This window comes from Camelus dromedarius, unplaced genomic scaffold, assembly GCF_036321535.1.
Source record: "Camelus dromedarius isolate mCamDro1 unplaced genomic scaffold, mCamDro1.pat HAP1_SCAFFOLD_114, whole genome shotgun sequence".
Classification (NCBI taxonomy): domain Eukaryota; kingdom Metazoa; phylum Chordata; class Mammalia; order Artiodactyla; family Camelidae; genus Camelus; species Camelus dromedarius.
The window spans coordinates 4,827,321-4,841,310 of record NW_026989787.1 but is presented as its reverse complement, the minus strand read 5'-3'; the positions used below and the strand labels follow the sequence as shown (position 1 = coordinate 4,841,310).

The window sequence follows — 13,990 nt, the reverse complement described above, 5'->3', positions numbered from 1 at the left end:
TACCCCTCATTAAGTAGGCTAATGTCATTTCTGGAAGCAATGAGCAATTCCATTTTTTCACATTCCATTTACTATTTTAATTATTAGTATTGTAGTTTGTTTTCTTTGTTATTCGAGAAATAACACAAGCTAACTTTGCAAAATTGAAAATATAGAGTATATAATGAAAAGCATGTGTCCTTTCCATCCCTGATGCCAAGCTGTCTTCTCCAGGAAGAACCAATGATACCAATTTCTAATGAATCTTCCAGAAATGTACTATACATACATGTGTATGAGTGCCCAAAATAATTGCCTTTTTTTTTTACGATGAACACATTATACAAACTGTTTTGTGCCTCATTTTTTCACTCTACATTCTATCTTCCAGATTGTTCTATATTTATACAAATAGAGCTCCACTATCTATTTACTAGCAACATAGAATTCTAGTATAAATACATGCAAAATATATATTACCAAATTACATAAATGAGCATTAAGTGGTTTCCAATCTTTTGCCATTAGAAGTGAAGCCTCAGTGAAACTCTTGTATATATGTACATACACATATATATTATTTTGCACACATATATATTTCCTAAAACTGAACACACTATATCAAAATGTCCATGCATTTATTCTATCTAATATGGGCCAGGCATCAGTATTCTCTAGAAATCACTTTTTATATTTAAAGCATTGCTGGATGAAAGTGAAAAGCATGCATATCAGAAATAGGCCAGAGAACATACATGTATATTATATTATATATCTGATTTCTTTACAAGGAGAGCTACTTCTTTTTAAATAGTGAGCTCACTACTTTCATAACATTACCAAGAATGTTAGCTGGGGCAGGCAATAACGAAGCGATTCTTTTGCCAAGGATGTCCAAGGCTTGTACAAGCAAGGAACTATCATCATTTTTAGTATCAACAATTCTCTCTCCCAAATGATTTATCTCTGTACTCATCTCCTCACATTTCTTTCTAAATCCTTCAGTACACAGATCTTCTTGGACCTAAAAAAAAAAATAAAAATGAGGAAGGAAGTAAAACTTTTTAAATCCCCCATTTTTTCAAGGATTACATTTTGTCAAACTTTAAAACTTTGTCAGACTATCTTTGTTTTATTCCTAAAATTGTTCTCTCTTAATCATGAAAGAAGACTCTTGTAACAAGGAATATTTCCTGGTTTGGACCGAAATATTTAGAAGAAGTGTAGTTTACAGCCTTAATAATATTCATATACCTTAGGGTTTTGCCAGGAGGCTAAGCCTGGCATGAGGACAAATGTAAAATTTTCCAGTCAAAAAATGCAAATGAGAGGTAGCCTTGGTCTGACTGCACTAATTCTCAGTCCCACTCAGGATGACACTGTCACCCATATTATAGAAATCTGTTATAAACACATGGCCCCTAAATTATAGAAATCTCTTATAAATCATGTTCAGATGAACAATGAGAGAAATCCCTCCAAGCCACATGATAGCTTGGGGATCTGTCCACACCTGGAGGCAATGCAGCAAGTGTAAAATCTATCATTTCTATGTGTTTTTAAGTCTGGACATTTCTGGTAGTTTTATGTCAGAACAGATCTACCTCAGGGCCTTGGGCTGAGCAGGTCTCCTGGTAAAAGGTAGTGACTTTGGTAGAGCGTACTAGTTGTTGTTCATATTAAACACAAATAATTGGAATATCTGTTCAATCAAGCCCTGTGAGATCATTTTAAAATTCTCTAAATGGCTATTCAACCCTATTTATATTCTCTGAGGGCTTGGAGTAGAGGGGGGAATACTCATCCTGAACTCTCCAAAGTCTACTTACAGAGCCAAATTTACAGGTTTTGGAAGGATTCAAAGGCTTCAGGGTTTTAATAAATCACAAGCAGTAGATGCACTTGTGATCTCTGCATGACCATGCTGTAACCTTCACCCATCCCTTCCTGGGGTACCTGGGCAAAGCTATCAAGCTCTACTACTGCCACAGCCTGATTCACCTTCAGCTGATGCTCCAATATCTTGTTTGGCTCTCTCAGCAGGTTTTCTTTTTCTCTCACCATCTTCTCCATCATCTGAACTATGTGTTTCTGGAGACTTCTCTTCTGAGCCTCCACCTGCTGCTGCTGCTCCTGCAGTTTCTGTTTCAGCAGCTCCTGTTCCTTCTCAGCTGTCTCCTTCCAGGTCCACTCTTCTGCCCCAGGAAGGTATTAGAGAGGGAAAATATAGGCAAGGATTGACCTCCACCCTCCTGAGCTCAGAGGCCAAACCAAATTAAAGAGAGAGGTAGGAAATCTCTGAAGTCCTCCCCCAGAACCCCATGTCCACACCATTGAGAACACACTTCTGAATGTGAGAGAAAAGGCTCTGCCTGTCTGGCGTCCAACCACAGTTCCCTTTGCTGTTTCCAGATGCAGCAAGGTTGTTCCACAGAAAGGAAGGAAGCTCCGGTATTGGAAAAGTTTTGCTCTCACACCTGTCAGAGGGCACTGCAAGAACATACAAATCCCACTGTGAGCCCAGCCCTACCCTGTACCTGCTTTGGGCTTCTCCCCATCAGTGAGGGCTTTATCTGCCTGCAGGATTTCTCTAGTGCCATCTGGGACTGCAGAAACCTCTGGAGGAACTCATTTGCCTGAGGAACCAAGGAGGAGCACAGAAATTAGATTTCCAGTAGGGAAATTAGTGATGCAAAGACAACTAAGTCCATGTAACTTTTGCTTCAAGTTTAAAGTTCCACAGTGGTTCCTTACAATGAGTCCAAGCTCCTTAGAGTGACCTGTCTCTCTCCAGTCTCTTACCCAGTGCTACTTCCTTCTCCCCACTCTAGAATCCAGCCTATCAGAATCATGTTCAGTTCTACAAACCCCAAATCTCTGGTGCTTTTACATATCTGCTTTCCCAGTGTGAAATAGTACCACTAAATTGTGCTGATGTTCTCCTCTGCCACTAGCTGGTTATAAATTTAGACAACTTATTTTAACCTGCCTATGCTTCTCAGTTGAGATCTTTAAAATGTTGATAATGTAGATGCTTCTTAATGCTATTTGAAAGATTAAGTTAAAGAGTCTAGGGAAAGAGCTTAACATTTTGGCTATAGGAAACAACAGTTCAATATATATTAGTTGCATTATTATTGTTTATTATTATTATCATTATTATCATTATTTTTATTATTATTATTATTATTATTATTATTATTATTATTATTATTATTATTATTATTATTATTATTATTATTATTATTATTATTATTATATTTGTTTCTAACACCTAAGTAGCTCTTTCCTCAGTGTTATAGCTTGCCTATGTAGTTGACTTCCTGTCTCACTTGTGATCATCCTTGTATACAAAGACTGACTTGTAAATTGTCAGTGCTCAACTCGTCAAATATGTTGTTGAGTAAAAAAAAATGAATAATTTCTGTTCTATCTCTTGTGGATTTAAGAAATTTGTACTCATGGTTGGGAGTTGACATTTGTACTCTCTTCAGGAATAAATAGCATGCAGTGAACCTTAAAAGCCACAGCTGTTTGAATGGCCCCATACACTCTCTTTATGCATGCATGGAGCTGCACTCTCAGATTTTCAGGAGACCCCTTTGAGTATTCTGTAGGTTCCCCATGTTTCCCTTATTCCTCACCTTCACTCCTTTCATGGGCACTTGGTAATTTTCCTTTTCAATAATTTCCTTTGCTTTCCTGTAGAGTTCATGACCTCCAGGAACAGAGAAAGTTCCTGCTGAGATACTTTTTATTAGAGTCTTTGAAAGCTGATCAAGTTTAGTCTGGCAATATTTGATTGATGTCTCTTCATTCTGCATCAAGAAATCATCTTTCTTATTCTTTATGATTTCCTAGAGGGAAGAAAGATAGAGGGCTGTCACCAGAAGCAAGGAACAGAGGAAGTAAATTTCCAAAGGATCTGGTAGAAGAATTGGTCTAACTGTGTTCCTCATGAGAAAAGTATTCTGTTGGAGGACATGTAATAAAACAGCAGTCACAAGATTTGATTTATTCACAGCTCTGAAAACTCTGGAAGACCATGGGGAAGTTCCCTAACCTCCTTTGGGTATTTCATCTGAGCTGTTGGAGTTGCATTACCTAATCTCTCTGGTTCCTTGAAGCTGCCACATTCAGTGATTCTGTCTTCAATGATAGATACAACAAGGAACAACCTAAGCTGAAAGTGGCCTGAGATGTGGATCTGAAAAGAGAAATTTTGATTCCCAGCCATAGGAGTGTGTTCACAGAAAAAGAAGCCAGCTAAAGAATGTCTTGGGTGTTCTGGACAGGCTTGGAATCCACAGAAGTATTTATTTCAAGAGGATATCTATACTGATTTTTCATTGAAGGTCAAAGGGAGTTCCAGATAAACTGCCTGAGTTCTGGCAGTCAAAAAAGAAGGAAGTGTAGTCCTTTGAAACTCTGTCCCTCATGAGAACATGGACTACTTTATCCTTGAGTGAGAGATGAGCCATGGGACCGGTAACAACACTTCTAGGCTTCATTCTTCAAAGGGAGGCGACATAAAGTAAATACTAAGACAGATTACCACAAGGTTCCTCTGGAACTCCTGCTTGTCTTCCTTGAAGGAGTGCTCCATGAAGACTGCAGGGGCTTCCCTCTCACAGGCAGCATGCACCTCCAGCAGCTCCTGCAGCATGTCTGTGGGGAAGCTCACTCGCTGGGCTATCTGCTCACTGTAGTGGTTGTCTGCCTTCTGAATGGCAGCTGAGTTCTCCAGATGGGCCAGAGTTGTCACTGCATTCTCCAAGCGAGGTACTGCTCCACTATTGATAGTATCCAGGTAGGTCACAACCAGAGTCCTCAGCCCTGAAGAAGCCAGGAAATTTAGGGGCTAAATATCAAGTTATCAGTCAATGGCTCCAGGATTCTGAGACTATGCTTCTAGGGTCATATACACATGCACACACACAAACACACACACGCACCCCTACCTCCTTCTACTATTATCACCTTCATTTTCCTACTGACTCTTCATTTTTATGGTTTTCCAGGCCACAGGACTAAAAAAGTTAATATCTACTTCTATCTAACATACTAGGGGCTACCTGGAAAATACAGTTTCTCATTTTAAAATTTGAAAGCAATATAGATTACATAGATAGACAGATGAGGCAAAGTGTACCATGTTTAATTTATTCCTAATTCTGAGGCTTTGAATGTATTTTCAGTGATTTATGGGCTAATATTTATTTTTGGACCACTCTAAATTCTCAAAATATCTTTTGAATTCTCCTTGTGAAGAACACTTATTGTATAGGACTTCCTTTGAAAACATGCAGTATTCTGTTTTTACACCAAGAGAGTGATTATATTCTAAGTGGAGGATGTTTTCAGATAAGTGGGAGTCACCGATATCATTGACAAAAGTTGCAATTTGGGGAAGGAATTTGTAAATCCCCCAAAGTGAGATAATTATAAAGTATACAGATTTCTTCATGGAGTATAAAAGTCTGTAAAATCAGAATCCTTTATAGAATCAAACAAAAATACTAGAAAGCACATTATATAAAATATTCAACACATAGCAGTCCCCATGGAAATGGGAAAAAGAGACTCACCTTTCCCAGTGACCATGATTCCTTCTGTGAGGGTCTTGGTCCTTGCATCAGTGAAGATGTAAGAACAGAAATTTTTTGTTTGCTCCTGGAATTTAGGATCCAGTTGGTCTTCAGATACCATCCCAATATTGGCTAGAATTTTTTTTTCCTATGTTGGCCAGTCAAAGACAAAACACTTCCATCTTGGAAATAAATGCCTGATGCAGTCTCTCGGTAGATTGGATGTTTGGGCTTTGGGATTCTTCCCTGAGGGACAGAAAAACAGGGGTTAGAGTGTGTAGAGTCTTGAGGCGAGGGGATTACAGGTGTTCATGGCAGGGATTTGTGTGTCTTTGCCATTTCTACACATAGAACTCTTTTAACATAGACATTCAATACTTCTTTGCACATCAGACTTATACCAATGATATAACTGCAGAGAAATTTAGGGAGACATCTGATCCAGTAAAGGAAACCTATGGCTGGTCTCTCCAGACATGCACATAGTAGAGTGGTTGTCTATGATGTGTTTGCTTAACTAGCAGCTAAAAGGATGAAAGGTCACATGAAACTTTCTGCTCAACTCAACCTCATGTAGGAATTGAGCTGTGGAACCAAAAAGGAGAGCTACAAACAAGGGATCATGGACAGTAATTGGAATATTAGGAATGACATCCTCATTATTTAAGAAAAACTGTTTTGATGCTAAAAATAATTGATGCAGTGTTATGTATTTATTAGTAAAAACCTCTGAAGTATAAATGTACCTGAAATATAATTTTAAGGTATCACCACTAATCTATAAACTCTTTGAGGTAAATGTTTATATCTAGTCCTCTCCTGCCAGCCAATTTCTTTATAGCTGTTTTGAGAAATCATAAATAGAAACATGAAAGGAAGAATGGCTAAATTGGGATTGATATTTCTCTCAAGGTTTCAATAGACACACATCCTTGGAAATGTAACCCATGAAAATAATTTTTTACCTTGTAATTAATTCATGGGTAAACATGTGGGAATTAGGAGAAAGCTATGATGTGGAATGTAAAATGAATATTCTAATAATTGTCAGTATTATTGAAAAGGCATAGATTGTAAAGACAGTCACTTCTTCAGGTTTATTTAGAACATACAGTCATTTTGTAGATGATATAATTATACAGGATTAGAAAGTTTTCTAGCCCTCTTTGAAAAGAATAATATGTGAAATCTATATTTTGTTCATTAGATAAGCTTTTCACTGCAGTTTCATGTCTAACAATTAGCTGATTAGTTGTTTTCTTCAACAGAGAAAAATTGATGGAACAGGAAACACAGTGTCCAGTCTTTAGAATGTTTCAACACCCATGTAAATCTGGATGCTAAATTTAAAGATGTATAAAAAACAAATTGGTTTTGAGTAATTTCACTTTACACTTTACTTTTCTTGAGTAAACTTCAACTGTAGCCCCTAGATCTTTGCAACCCACTTTCCAGCCACCATTTCCACAGACTTTGATTTAGTCTCAAATACAAATGCAATCACAGAGATGAGGGATATTGTTTAGTAGATCCCACACTCTATTGGACTCTACACTGCCCAGGCCATACTCTGATACCTGGAATCAGCTTCAGGGCATTCTCCAAGTACTCATCTTCTGTGATAGGCTGACCACATAACTGCAGCTCCAGGGTGAAATCCCATACAGTCCAGATAAAGTCTGGAAAGAAATTCACAAATTCTGTGGAATCTTCTACTCTATCAGGTGTTTGAGAGGACTTTGCCCTGATGTTTTGCAAGCTCTGTCGCATAACTAAGATTTGGTTAGGGAAAAGAAACTCACTACCAACAATTCCCACATTTCTCTAGTATAAAAATATTATAAACACACTCTTTTGCCATGGGTCCCCTCTGCTCCAACCAAGAAAACTAAATGACAGGAAAGGAGAGACTGACTCTATCCTCATTCCCATGAATTCAGTGAATCATGGTGGTTCAGGACCTGGAAGGATACTGAAGATGCTCCAGGGCCTGGTGGTTGATGGTGCTCATGCTGTTCTAGACAAAGCTACTGCAGAGAACCACGGCCAGGGCAAAGATCCATGAATCCTTCTTAGACTCATCCTAGAAAGCACATTAGAACAAGAGAGTTAGAAGTTTACCCCTACATTAGAAATTCATCTGTACACTTCTTCAATCATGGTTTCATTTATTATTTCAGCTAACATACTCACCATGCAAAGAAATTGAAGACAGATGTAAATGCAGATATCAACTTTGACAATTACAGAGACATTTCTTGTGTTTGCAAATTTTTCATATATAAAAGGATTCTAGTGTTCACAGTGCTTTCTTTTTCCTCAATTGGATAAAGTAAAATAACATATACAGAAAAACTAATACAGTACCTGTTGTGTAATTAGGAATTCAGTGATGAGTGTGGGCACTTATTCATTCTGCATATATTTATTAATCAGAGTCCATATAAAATACACCATAGTTGGCATAACTGGGTATTTAAATTATATGCAATCAATAAATAATGGCAGGAAGCTACTAAATATCCCCCACTGTTCTTAGATTTTAAAAAAGCAATGCTAAAAATGAAAATTTTCTTTCAACATGATTATTTCACAACAGTGGACAAACATCCATAACAGTAAGTGCAACAAAGATAGAAGTATCTGTAAAAGGCTTACTCTCACTAATGTATATAAGCAGTGAAACCTATAGCTATAACACTAAACTAAAATTTAGAAGTCTATCAAGGAAGAACAGAGCTATGAAATTTGGAGAAAGAATATGTGATCTGAAAGCTTCCTCAATGTCTTGAGGTGAATATTAAAGAACTGGTAAATGTGGAACTGAAGAAATGAAGGTGATCCCATAGACAGGAAAACCCAGAGAAACAAAATTAGAGATGGGAGAAGACAGGGGTCTTGTAGTTAGAACAGAGTCATTTGAGGGCAGAGGGCAAGTGGAGAAGTTAAGGTGAGTTTCATGCAGCCTAATCAAGGGCCCTAAAGCCCAGGCTAAGTTGTATAAATCATAGCATTGTCTAAATAATGGCATAAACTGGAAATAGTTTTTTTTTTATTATAAATGGCATGTAAAGTTGCTCCCAGTGTAAATGCAAAAACTGTGGTTTATGTTGAGAAGATTCTAAATGGGAGTTTGGGGGGATAAGTGTCTATTCATTACTTTCTTTCCCCAAAACCCAGTTTTTAAAAGTAATCAATTAGGATAAGAAGAAGTAGCATTTATGACAAACAATTATTTCAACAGCAAGATTATATCATTGTTTGATATATGGCTTTAAAAATAAGCAGACTTTCTAACTCCTGTTGAGAAAAAAGACAGAGCTATAAAAATGTAGGTACTATTTCCAAATAAATCTCAAAACGGGGAAAGGAGGGTTAGTTCATTTCACCCATTAGCAGAAAGCTAAAACACCAAAAATCCATTTTAAAATGTTTCTTGTAGGACAAAAACTTACTTTTATAGAACTTGCACATTCAGAGGTGTCTCACAGATTTCCAGAACACTCTGTGAGTAGTTGATGAACTTCATCATAGAAAATGTAAACCTGTCTCTTAAATCCAACCCTCAAATACACTCTTCACCTTGTAGCTAAGAAGGTGAATCAGAAATTTTTCCTCACTCGCAGATTGATACGTCTCCTCTTTCTTAGTTATGCTTAACTGTAAATTCTCAAAACCAGTAAGGTGCTGCCTGGATTGCCTTTCAAAACTGAAGGACTTATTCCCCCAGCTGTTGGGAGTGCTGGTGGAAGACAGTCTTCAGGTGTCAGCCCCCTTAATTAGAAAGGCTTCTGGAGCAGCTCTTCAAAAATGTATCAGCACCCCTGTCCCAAAATCAGGATAACTCAAAAAAGCCAATCCAGCCATGGAGCTCCCATGAAATTCCCAGAAATTGGGGATTGCAATGCAATGTAATTTCTTCTTCTTTCCAGCCTGCTTCTTTCCCAATTACATGGTATTAAATCTGACTGCAGATAATGTCTTGTCAATTGAACTAAAGACTCTTTTAGGGCAGGACATTTACTTTGGTCACTGATATCTACAATGCTAAGTCCAAAGGCCTGGAACTCAGCCGTTCAATAATGACTTACTAAATGTAATCAAGTCATCCACACAGTGCCAAGAAATAAAAGAATTTATCTAAGACACTATGATAACTTACCTAGAAGTGAGATTCAAACAAAACATAGTTTGCCTTATTTACTATAATTGATTTCTAGATTTTACAGATTAAAGCAGTAAAATTTCTAGGACCATGGAGAGATAAGGGGAAAATCCAGAATAAAAAGGATTTAATTGTGAATTTCTGCTTTACTATTCACACATCCCCCAGGCTCTAATAGTGCAGACAGAACACCAGAGTACGATTGGGCTTGCGTGGGTGAGGCACACACCACATCCAGATGCCCTTGGTTTCAGACTGCACTGTAGAGCCTAGAGGAAACCCTGTGAGGAGAGAGGAGAAAGCAGCATTCAGTTAGAGCAGATAATCTAAACCACCAAGGGGCTACAGAGTCAGATCTATTGGAATGTCAGTATCCCAGCATACGAGTTGGTGCTTTCTCCATTTCCTCAAGAATGTCCTACTTTGTGTGTCATCTGTTTCAAGGAGGAAGGAACATTAATTGTGATAAAGATACCAAGCAAGGGCTCAACATAGAAGCAAAGGGGAATCCATGAATCAGACAAAATGGAAGTCACTGATAACCATAACAAGAGTATCTTGAAAGAACGGTGAGGTTCGAAGCCAGAGAGAAATGGACTGAAGACAGACAGGGGAAGAGAAAAAGGTGGGAAAAAAATCAAGATTATATTTTTTGTCAGACAAATTTTTCAAAAGTGGGGAGAGGTGTTAGCCACAGTAGTATATGACATACAGGAAATATTTTTAAGATTATAGACATTTGAACACATTTATATGTTGATGAGTATAGTCCATAAAAAAGCAAAATGTGTTTCAAGAGCAAGTAGACACAATTGCAAGAGTCCAGTGCTTAAGCATGTAAAATAAGGTAGGATTGTGAGAATTGGTAGGAGAAATTTTGCTTTACAGGAATAAAACATACAATATGATAATGAATTACAGTAAGACAGTGGTTTAGCAGTGAGAAATAGGAGTGGAAAGTTGATTTGTTAAGAGAAGTTTGGTTCTCCCTACACAAGATCAGGACAAAAATTAAGAAGCTGAGGTATTAGCTAGAATCAAGCAATTGGTCCTTGACCCATTACAACACTCACCATGATTCTGACCTGCAAGATGGTTCATCAAGTAGGATTTGCCTGTATGATACGGCCATACAATGGCCACCACCAGCACTGGCAAAGAAATCTCACCAAGAATCTGCAGAGATTTTTGGTTCACTGAAAGCACCTTGACACTTTCCAGCAGACAAATGGGGTCCATCATTTTGGGTCTGGATGCCATGGCAACCTGCCAACCTAGAAGAGCTTCTTAGTGGAAATCTGATTATAAAGTCATTCTCTAACTCAGACTTATACAAAGCATCTATCAACTTAGGATAAGGTAAGTAAGAGTTCTGTGCTTTCCATGAGACAAAATGTAACCTAGAATTAGCATACTGCAGAGGTATTCCACCATCATTCCCTCAAGTCTCTCATGATATTGGTAGTGAAATAATATAATATCACTCTCCAAACTGTTATTTCAAAATAATAATATAATTAAAGTTATTGTTATGATGCACTGAAGGCCTACAATATACCAAGCCCTTTGATAATAACTTACATATCCAGCTAAACTGATATTCACAAGAGACTGAAAGTTAGAAATTAACATAACTACTTTGGAAATGAGGTAAATGGTTCTCACAAAGGCTGAGTGAATGTCATTGAGAAAGGATTGAAATTCTACATACTTGAGCAAAATGACAGACTAGCAAACTCTAAGCTCTTGTTTCCCCAAGGAGATATAAACAACAACCAAAATACTAGCTAGAATTACCTTACAGTAGTTCCATAAAACAGTCAAAGGTCCAAAGCAACCAACCAAATACCAAATCAAGAAACAGCCTCATTCAAAATGGTAGGAAATTCTGTGGTTTTTCTGTTGCCCTCGGTCCCCATTGTGGTAAGGTCTTTAAGGAAGTGGCAAATCATTTCCCAATTCCCTCCCCTGATTCAGAGAGAGGGAATTTTATAATGTTCTAACCTGTCAGGGCTGCCTCTTCAGGTCTCTGTTTCACTTCACATGAAACTCAGGGAAGGGTGGCAGAGGGGTAGGTGGTGGTAAAACTTGGATATCAGGTGGAAAGAAGCAGCAGGTATTTCTCAATGAAAAATGTGGAGAGACAGCTCCACAGATGCCTAGAGCAGGAGGTTACCAGTGAATATATAAAATAGACTATCTAAGGCATCAATTGAGTTTCCAATTCCCTTTTTCAAAATAAACAGAGCAGAGCAGGCTGCATTTACAATGTTCTGACATCTCATGGGCTGCCTGAAGGACTGTTATCTTTTCCCTTATTTGGATCTTAGGCAGGGAGAAGCAGTGGGCATTGCTTGGGAAAGCTGCAGGGAGAATGACCTGCAGACACCTATGACAAGATATTATGGGTGTGTGATATTGAGATGTATAATAAGAAATACAAATTTGATCATTGTCCTTATTCCTGGTATATAGCTCTTAAAAACTTATGTGATGAGAGAGATGAAATTTTTTTTCTTGTAACTTTTGGTCTTTTGTCCTCAATTCCTAAAATAGCTCCAGACTGATAAAGATGAAAGGAGAGTCTTTTGTTATTTATAATAAGCACCTTTCAACAACAACTGAGTTTATGTTAATGAGGTGATTTTGTAAAGCCCCTAGATCACTTCAATGGAGTTGGTTCCTAGAGGAATCAATGTTATTAGAAAGTTGCAACATTTAGCCTGATGCTCCAACCACTGGGGAGCAGAGAAGAGATGAAAGTTGAGTTAATCACCAATGACCAATAGTTTACTCAACCATATCTATCTAAGAAGTCCTCCATTAAAAAATAAATAAACCTAACTGAAATGGTTCAGAGAGTTTCTGGCTTGATGAATATGTGGATGTTGTTAGAAGGTGGCACATCCAAAGGAGTCATGGAAGCTCCACATGCTTTTCTTGATATCTTTCCCTTTGCATCTCCTATTTTGCTGTTTATAGGCTGGATCCTTTTTTAAAATAAACCAGTAATCTAGTAAGCAAACTATCCTTCCTGACTTCTTAAGCCATCCTAGCAAATCATTGAACCTGGGGAAGAGATGGGTAACTCCAATGTACAGCCAGTTAGTCAGAAGCACAGGTGACAACCTGGATTTGTAATTGCATCTGAACTGAGGAGAAGTCTTGTGGGACTGAGCCCTTAATCTGTAGGGTATAAACTAACTCTTGGAAGTTAGGGTCAGAATTGTTTATTGTGAAAAATTGCTCAAGTATGTGGTGACCAGAAATAAGTATAGAGAATAGAAAGTTGAGAAGAGAAACTGAATTTTTCTTTTTCTTTTCAGGGTGGAGACACACAATAGACAATGAAAAGTTCAAAGGAGGCATCATTTGGGAAATTAATATACTTAAAAGGAGCACATATATGGGAAAACTGAAAAAGCAAAACACAGGCCCAGGGAAGATGCATGCTCAAAAAAGCCTAAAAACACTTTAGAACTTCTCTTAAGTTTAATCCCAAGTTTCAAAATCAAGAGCCAGCTTAGGAAAAGACTTCCTTGTCAAAAGGCCAGTATGCAAAGAATGGGAAAGGTGACTGCTTTCATAAATGCTCAATTTTCAGGGGGTGGGAGGGTAATAACTCAGTAGTAAAGCATGTACTTAACATGTCCAAAATCCTGGGTTAAGTACAGAGTACCTTCATTTAAAATAAATAAATAGATAAATAAATATCCAATTTTTCAACAACAACAACAAAAATCAAAAGGCATACAAAATAAATGAAAATATGGCCCTTCCAAAGGAAGAATATAAAGTGGTAAAAAAAAAAAAAACCTTGAGGAAACATGTGCATTAGATGTTTTAGGCAAAGACTTTAAAATAACTTTTTAAAAATATGCTTAAAAAGCTAAAGGAAAACTCAGAAAAATAACTAAAGAAAATCAGAAAAACAATATATGAACAAAATTAGAAAATGAACAAGGGGATAAAAATAACTAAAAAAGGAACCAAACTGAAATTCTGAGGCTGGAAAATACAATGAATGAAATTACACATTTTCTACAGGGAATTAGCCTTGGTGGTAAAGCTCAGGGGAAGAGCATTTGAATACATATAAAGGGGATTAGACTTGCACAGGCAAAAAGACTCAGCAAACTTGAAGACAGGACATTTGAAATTATCAAGTCTCAGGAGCAGAAGGAAGAAATAATTTTTTTAAAGTGAATACAGCCTAACAAACTTATGGAATACTGTCACATAGACAGGTATATACATT

General features: G+C 37.4%; 1 pseudogene; it reads right to left on the bottom strand.

Annotated features, from left to right (window-relative positions):
* Nucleotides 1-564: 564 nt before the first annotated feature.
* On the bottom strand, nt 565-11,017 carry LOC135320708 (guanylate-binding protein 6-like; annotated as a pseudogene).
* Nucleotides 11,018-13,990: the final 2,973 nt, after the last annotated feature.